Source organism: Physcomitrium patens, chromosome 7 (genome assembly GCF_059467195.1).
Source record: "Physcomitrium patens ecotype Gransden chromosome 7, ASM5946719v1, whole genome shotgun sequence".
In the NCBI taxonomy this organism is placed as follows: Eukaryota; Viridiplantae; Streptophyta; class Bryopsida; order Funariales; family Funariaceae; genus Physcomitrium; species Physcomitrium patens.
The window spans coordinates 17,789,533-17,797,472 of NC_143416.1; the positions used below are offsets into that span (position 1 = coordinate 17,789,533).

A 7,940-nucleotide genomic window follows, 5' to 3' on the forward strand; every position below is an offset into this window, starting at 1 on the left:
TTTTTGCATCTGTTCATCCCATCGTATTTGGCAATTTGCATACCGGCATAATTATTGGCCTGAAAGGTTTAAATGCGTGATAGACATATTCTACCTAGGGAGAGCTGAAAAGACAGTACAATCTAGTCATGAACAGTTCTCATTTTTTCAGAATAGCTACTGGTCCACTGCTTTTTGAAGGCTGTACTCTGTGCGTTCCCTCACTGTAAGTTATCATATACCTCAGCGTCTTTGAGTATTTTACCGTAGTGAGGACGGCGACATGGAATTACGACATAAAACCCCAAACTGACTGCTATATAATGTTGTGAACGTTACACAGAGCGGCTTAAATGGTGAGTGGACACGGAATAACTCCACTTTCATCGACTGAGAGAACTCAGTGCGTTTGATAATTTGCGGTCGTGCTTTGAGGGAGTAAACATGTACATCCTTTGGACCTACTCACAGTGAAGCCAGATAACTGGCTGTCGGATTGAAGATTTCCCACCTGACTCTCCAATAGCACTGTTTTCTACTGGCTCAATTATGTGGCAACTATTTATCCAGCGGCGCTCAATGGTACACAAGGTGTTAAGAAAACTGGATGAATAACATTTTGTTGCAAACTAAAATATGTTAGGAGCGAAGGGAAGGGCACTTCCAACATCTAAGTTAAGTGCTACATAAGTCACAACTTTTGGTACATATAGTAAGGGATATTTAATACTTTTCCTCTGCAAGTGGGACTTAATTTTCTACTGAAATAAGACCTATCATATCCCTAAAAACTAAAAACTTATTTTTAGGGAGAGGTTTTGTGAAGATGTTTCCCGTCATTTACCCCGTAGGACAATGCTCCAAACCAATTTGTTCTCCACACTTTGCTTAATAACATAATGTTATGTATTCCAATACTTTGTACGACTATGATGTGCAAGGATGAAAAGCAATGGCATTCTAGTTATTCTCATAAATGGAATTCCTTTGTGGCTTAGGAATGTCACAATTCCTAAATACTTTGTAAAGCAACAAAGTCTCTCTTGTAGCATCAATCAAAGTTGCATACTTTGCCTCCATTCATGAAATAGAAACTAAAGATTGCTTCTTGCTTGACCAAATGATAATTATCCATGCCCAATATAAATGCATAACCTCCTAATGTATGGTGCATCTCCACACAACCTACTCCATTTGTATTACTACAACCTATAAGTTGCAAATTTGCTTCCTTTCTTCTATACTACAATATCAAATATTTTGTTATTTGTAAGTAAGAAAATATTTGTTTGATTCCTTGCCAATACAAAACAGATGGATGTGCCATGTATTAAGCAAAGTATTGACAAACAAATGCAATGTCATATCTTGTACCATTTACAAGGTACAATAAAGAACCTAAGGCTTTTAGATAAAATTTTATACTTTTTGTATCCAAAAGATGATCATTCTCATGCTTAGTGACATGACTTTATACCATTGGTGTAGCAATTGCCTTTGCATCTTTCATCCCAAATTCCTCCAACTTTCAACAAATATATTTAGTTCGACTCAAATAATATTTTTATTTTTTTCTCAAGCCGTACAATGCATCCTACTATTACTTATAATATTTCCCGGATCAATGCCACCTACATAATCATATCTTAGTGATAGAGCTTGAGTGATTGCCTCTACTTCTAGTTGATGGAATTCCACTAATTCTATTGGTATAGGATTTGCTTCCTCTTCAACTATTTCTCCACCCAATCCATCATACTCATGTAATCTTGAGGCTTGAAGTTGAAATATTTCTAATTCATTTAGATGTTGGAGATCTAGTATATCAAGATTATTTTTATGATCTATATCTTCTCCAATTTTTTCTTGAGGGGTTAGTGGTTTATAAAGTAATTTATCCTTGTTATTGAGAAAAATTACATCTTAACAAAAGATCACCTTCTTCTTTTTAGGTAGAAAAATTTCATATCTTTTTGTGATTTTTGAATATCTAATAAAAATACCCTTCTTTGCCTTTATATAAAGGTTTTGATATTTTTCTTGTAGTATATGATATCAAGCAGAAAAATTGAAGCAATGAGTATTTTAAAGAGAAGGTTTTTTACTATAAAAAATTTCATGTAGTGTCTTATTATTGAGTCTTGCAAGTGGAAGATAATTGAGAGTACAAATCACAAATTTTGTTGCAAATATGCAATACCAACAATCTAGCTTGGCATCATCTAGAAGTATTTGTACTCCTTTAAAAAATTATCCGCATCATATACTCTGCCATGCCAACAATTTCATTTGTAGATATAAGAGTGATCATATGCCAAATACCTTCAGTTTTGAAGCGAGAACCAAACTTATTATTCAAGAACTTAGTACCTTGATTAGTGAGAAAACCTTTTATCTTCTTTTTAGTTCTTCTTTATGTCTTTGGTTCCCAAGACTTATAAGTAACACTTATTTGGTTCTTAATTTAAAAAAATATAAGGTTATAATAGCTAGAATATTTATCAATCTACACAATTAACCATTTGGCACCACTAAAGCTAATTGTATTCAAATAATCAAGGTTAGACACTATTATATTTAAAATACTATTAGTATGTTTATGCTTATGTGAAAAAAGTTGCATATGGACCTTGCCAACAATGCATGACTCACATATACATATTTTATCCTTCTTCTCTTTAATCTTTAATCCTTCAACACAATTCATGAGCTCTACCTTTCTTATTATATGCATTGAAGCATCTACTAGTACTTGATTTCATTTAATAAATATACGACTTAAAATAGATGAACTAGAAATTGTGGTAATTTCTTTAATTTTATAAGGCATAAGGTAAGCTTTACCTGCTAGTGTGCCTTAAGTGAGTAAGTTATATGAAGGTATAATCCAATCAACTCTATTGATATCTAAGTTAAATTTGCAACCTTTCTTGTATAAAGTTGCAGTTGATAATAAAGTATCATAGACTCTAGGAACCTAATGGACATCCTTCACAACCACAAGAGTACATTTTTTTTGTAGGCTTTAAAACTATGAAATGTATTTCACTTGAGCCTCATGATTTGCTAATGCCATGATCATAGCCTTGAAGTTGGATTGTCATATTTTCATTAAAATTGAGAAGCTTATTTTTGTCTCTTTGGATGTTTACATCCACTCCATTATCAATACATACATGATATTATAATTAAGACAACAATGTAATCATTATTTTTAAATTAAATGATGTCTCTTAATATCAAAGAACAACAGCAATTGTAGCATTTACTACATCATTACTATTTGTTTTAGGATATTTTGCATCACCTTGCCAATGCCCCTTCTATCTACAAGCCCTATAAGTACTTTTAGACTTATCAATCTTAGACTTCTATTTTGTTGTGGATGAGACTTTTTTAAGATTTTTTTTCTTCTTGCATGTAATACTAAAATAAAAAATAGAAAATTAGTCTTTTCCTTCCTTTGCATCTGTTCTTCAAGAAGAATAGATTGTACTACTACTTCCATGATCTCTTCTCTTTTTCTCAATGCAATCAACTAAAGAAGTAGATCCAAAGATTTTGGTAATGTAGTAAGTATAAAAAATACCATGCTTTGTTTGCATATTTTACCATCAGCTTCAATATATTGATTCTTAAGATAAAAAATCTCTCTAAGAAATATCTTCATAAGTTTTCCATCTACATATCAAAGATTATATAATTTCTTTATTAAAAATATCTCAGTAATAATTCTTGAAGGTTTGTCAATCTTAGCCAATACATCTTACATCTCCTTTGTAATATTATATTTGCATATATGAATTAATTGTGAAGCCTTAATATTAAGTGCAATCAATGCTTGTGCTTGTGCTTTGCTTGATTTCCATTTTAATTTTTTTATCAATATTTGTAAGGCATTTTAATGTCTTGTCTATATACATATAGAACTTACAAATGTGCATCAAGTATTTTACAACAAATACCTATGTGCCATAGTTTCTCTCATCTAATCAATCAATGCAATAATCTATTGAAGATGCCATTGCCAAATACAATTATTGCAATAGCAACAAATAACTATAAGGGAACAATTAATAAATAATCTACAAAATGTAATATTTGGAGAATAGTAGTAATACCAAACTATATTGAAGCAAAAAAACTTGTTTTCACTACCAATAATAAATGAAATTTAATTAAATAAAAATCACCATCAAATGGCATGCAGATCATCCAAATTTTCATCTACAAAAATCATCCATTTTATCTAGACTTTGTCCAATGATATTCATCTATGGCACTTTTCTTCCAGCTTTGATACAATTTTGTTGCTAAAGAGAATGTGCGGGAAACCAAAAGAAGGACACTTCCAATGTCTTTCAGTACATAGAGTATGAGACATTCAACACAAGGGCTAATTGCAAAGCAAAATGCAATGGTGTTGATCTTTTTCACGTTTCCTCAAAAGCAGTATACATCTAACCATGAAAAGACGGAGGCATCACTGAGATTTCTCGTCCACTTGCTTGCAGAAGTCCACCAGCAATGATAACGGTGCCTTCATCACACTTGATTGAGCACCACCTCCGGATCCGATTCCCTTCTTCTCATCTCCATTTAGTTTTAAGAAAAATTAGAGTCTTTTAGTGAATTTTTAAGTAGAAAAGATCCGCTGCCAAAATAGCCTAAGTAGCTCTATTTGGAAAAAAACTATATTTCAAGCATTTAGGATTGGATTGCCACAAGCTTTGAGAAAGTAGAAGCAAGCTAGAGTTAACCTTGACCACACCAAAATTCAGATACATTAGAATCTTAGGGAATTTTTGCTGGAGAGGAACAAGACGAATGCACCACCTCCGGATCCGATTAAAATAGGGAGGGAGAGTTGATATAATGGATTCCGGTGATGTGAAGGGTGCCTTACGGTTCAAGTCCCTAAAAAACTTAAATATTCTCGGAATCTGGAGTCAAAAGCTACTTGGTAATATCAATTCTGCGCATTGGACTCATACTGGGTCCCACGACGTTTGATAAGATTTTGACCCAGCAGTAATTCTGCAACATTCTATTTCAGGCGTTGAGGTATTTCTTAGTAGTTTTAGTTAGGATCAGCTGCCACCTCCGGATCCGTACCCTGAATATTTGCTGGAGAGGAACAAGACGAGCTAATTTTGAACGTGCGTGCAGCATAGATTCTAGTTCAACTGGATCCCAGGATTTGAAGTTCCGATGACGGTTAAGACCTGCAGCACAAGAATGTGTAATCAAGATGGATATTCACAGCGTATCAACTTCAGAGGAAAAATGAAAGATGTTCATTCCGCATGAGAGGGTTAACTTACCTGGCCTGCCATGTTCATTACAAAGTACCGGCAGCAAAGTCACAAGCTCCTTGACAGGGGGTTCATAAGTCGGTGTGTGAAGAGATCTCTAATTGACATCACAACAGCATCAAATGACTACCGTTTGATACTTTTGTAGTAACCATTGTAGTAATGGAATCAGTCCAACGGATGAAGGGCACTGTTACTTTCACTCCAGCATGCCAGTGCAACAACCAGATTCCTGTAAGAATTGCAATACAGTGCATGTTACTCTCTTAACAACGTGGATTTCACGTGAAGGGCTGGTCCGAGGCGAACATGGAGAATACATCAGACTTTACGATGATACATGTGTAGATTCGAAATTCATGTACACAATTTAGGGGCTGTGTAGTCTGTACAATCGCACCATTTTCCCAGGCAACATGACCTTTCAGACACAGGAATGTTTAGCACAGAGCTATGTCCCTACACAGAGATTGTCAAAGCATGTGTCCCCAACATTGAATAGCTCTTAACTTCAAGACACCTAACATCTGAAACTAGCCACGGACCTCTGGGAGCGTGGTGACCACTTTTAGAAGTCGAATCTCCAAAGGTCGGGAGTTTGTCCAAGCCCGAGACTCACTCCTGGAAACCAACAACAACCCGATTAACAGACACTGTATCACATGAGCTTCACTGAGCGTCAAACATTGATCCAATCACTATGATTACAATGAACATCAGTATGCAACACATCAAGTGCTATAGATGCACACTCAGTCGAGCACTAATTGTAGTATCGAGTTCGAAAAATGATTCCAGCAATAACTTTTTGCGTTACTTGTAACAGAAGCGAGATTCTAATAGTGATGAAGTAGAGATCGGACATTCGAATACTGAAAGATGTCAATTTTCTCCTCATAGCTTTCTCCAAGCAGTTGCTCAGTGCCAAAATATTTCCTTTTTATACAACGCTCAGCCCACGCAGAGTCCTGCTGCAATCTTTGAAATCAGAAAACCACCATTGGCAAGGACAGGGGATTGTGAGAGTGCGCCTCGACGCTGTGTAAATGCTACACCTTCAATTACTTTACAAAGACATTCACCAATTAGGACAAGCAAAGCACGATGGAGAAATAGATTTCAAGAGTCTTGACGTCAGTTTCTGGTAGACATCACTGATTGCCGGATGTTGATTTTTTTCAAAAAAAAAAAAAAAAAAAAAACTGTTTGGCAACAATTCGAGAAGGGCTTTGGGTGTGTCTGGGGGAATTTCCGAAGGCATGATAAATGACGAACATTATACATGCATAGCAGCAAAATTTTCACACCCTGCATAAAGATCCACTGTATGAGTACCAAAAAACTGATACTCACCATGCAAGAAACCACCACAGTGTGTAGCCTAAACTGCATCCAGAACGACAGCCTACAAAATCATGTAGTTTAAAGTGTTGATGCATCCTCAACACACAGTCAATGACGAGGACTTCAGTTTCTACAGTAATCTGCTGTTTTATAAAACCTAAATCATAATCCCTAAATTGGAATTCTAAAGAAAATATTATAGAAGCTACCATGATAGATCGGACGATATCCTCTGCGATATTTCCCTCTTCGAAGGATGCCATTGATGCCACCACATGGGTTACATTTCAACTTGCGAGGTGGCTATGATGTGCGATCTGAGCTTGCAACATTGAGCGAAAATTTCAAAGCTGCTTGATCCGACAATTACCATGAAATCGCACTGCAGAGAGCATCAGGTAATCGCAATGTGATCCATGAAAGCAGTTGACAACTACAGCTCGATGTGTACTAAGTTAACCACAGTGGGAAGGGTACAATGAAAAGCAACACTTCGTCAGGGCGGGGGAACGATGAAGCTCCGCGATTTTCGGTAGTTGTATCCGCACAGGAAAACAATGGCGAATTAGGGTTTTTGCTCGCCTCCCTCGTCATTTCATAGTTTTCGTGTATGTTTATTCACCAATTATTCAACATACCACCTTGTGCTAGATACTAGTAGAAGATAGTACATTTACAACCAACGGTACATTTATCACACACTAGGAATTTAGGGTTAGGTTACTAATTTTCAGTTATGGGATCTTACTATGCCATTGTAGTCTGTAGCCTGTAGTTGCTTGGAGATCCCAACACCAAGGGGGTCGAGACAATGTTTGTGTAATAATAATACCATTAGGTGAAAGAAGGAAGGAAGTATTTTATTGTAGAAGAGCCTAATAAAAAAGAAATAGTAAAAAAATATAAATAAAAGATAGGTAGATAGTAAAATCTTATAGTGTTAGAATTGCATTTTATGAAAATGGATTCTACTTACTTTGCATTACTATAAATAAGGCAAAACAAGGTAGATTAGAAAAATAAAGAATATATGTATATGTAGGAAAGAGTTAGGAATTGATTTTAGGAAAAATTATCTCAAGAAAATAAGAATTGACACCTAAAGAGGACCAGTTGCTAACCAAGATTGAAAATAAATCCCAAGGCACAAAATCAAGTACCTATGACATTTTTATAATTCTTTGATAAATCAAAGAGTAGAATTTGAAAGAAAATCAAGTTAAACTTGTATAAGCATTAATTTTAAAGGATTTGAGTTTGTAATGACTTTATAAGAGCTTTGCAAAGTTAGGGTTGTTTTGG

The 7,940-nt window shown here is 35.1% G+C and overlaps 1 long non-coding RNA gene across 2 annotated transcripts; it reads right to left on the reverse strand.

Annotated features, from left to right (window-relative positions):
- Positions 1-4,734: 4,734 nt before the first annotated feature.
- LOC149988599 (uncharacterized) lies at positions 4,735-7,733 on the reverse strand. 2 transcript variants are annotated; one of them, XR_016504308.1, is made up of 5 exons: positions 6,848-7,733; positions 6,158-6,262; positions 5,840-5,915; positions 5,304-5,526; positions 4,735-5,204 (listed from the first exon to the last, which is right to left on the reverse strand). It is a non-coding gene; the product is annotated as an uncharacterized LOC149988599 (long non-coding RNA). The 2 variants fall into 2 exon arrangements; XR_016504309.1 differs by having other exon boundaries at positions 5,840-6,272; positions 6,848-7,715.
- Positions 7,734-7,940: the final 207 nt, after the last annotated feature.